The following is a 329-nucleotide window of genomic DNA, read 5'->3' on the forward strand; positions in this document are numbered from 1 at the left end:
AAAGTAAAAAATATGATAATACTTGAAACATATTGAAAAAATTATACTATAATAAATAAGATAACAAATAAACATATTAAATGAAATTATAAAGCAATAAACAAATAAAAAATCAAACAAAACAAATAGCTGTATAATGAAAGAGAAAAACCCAATAAAGCAGAAGCGAGGACTCGCTGAATAGCCACGCAATCCAGGATAAGAGTCAGGTTTTGGTGAAATCTAATGGGAACGTTTTCGAAACTTTTGAGTCCCTCCTGGGACTTCGATATCCTGAAAGAAAACGGAACATGTGATTTGTTTATGTTCCGTTAGAGAATCCGTATCAA

Source organism: Penaeus monodon, chromosome 23 (assembly GCF_015228065.2).
Source record: "Penaeus monodon isolate SGIC_2016 chromosome 23, NSTDA_Pmon_1, whole genome shotgun sequence".
Classification (NCBI taxonomy): domain Eukaryota; kingdom Metazoa; phylum Arthropoda; class Malacostraca; order Decapoda; family Penaeidae; genus Penaeus; species Penaeus monodon.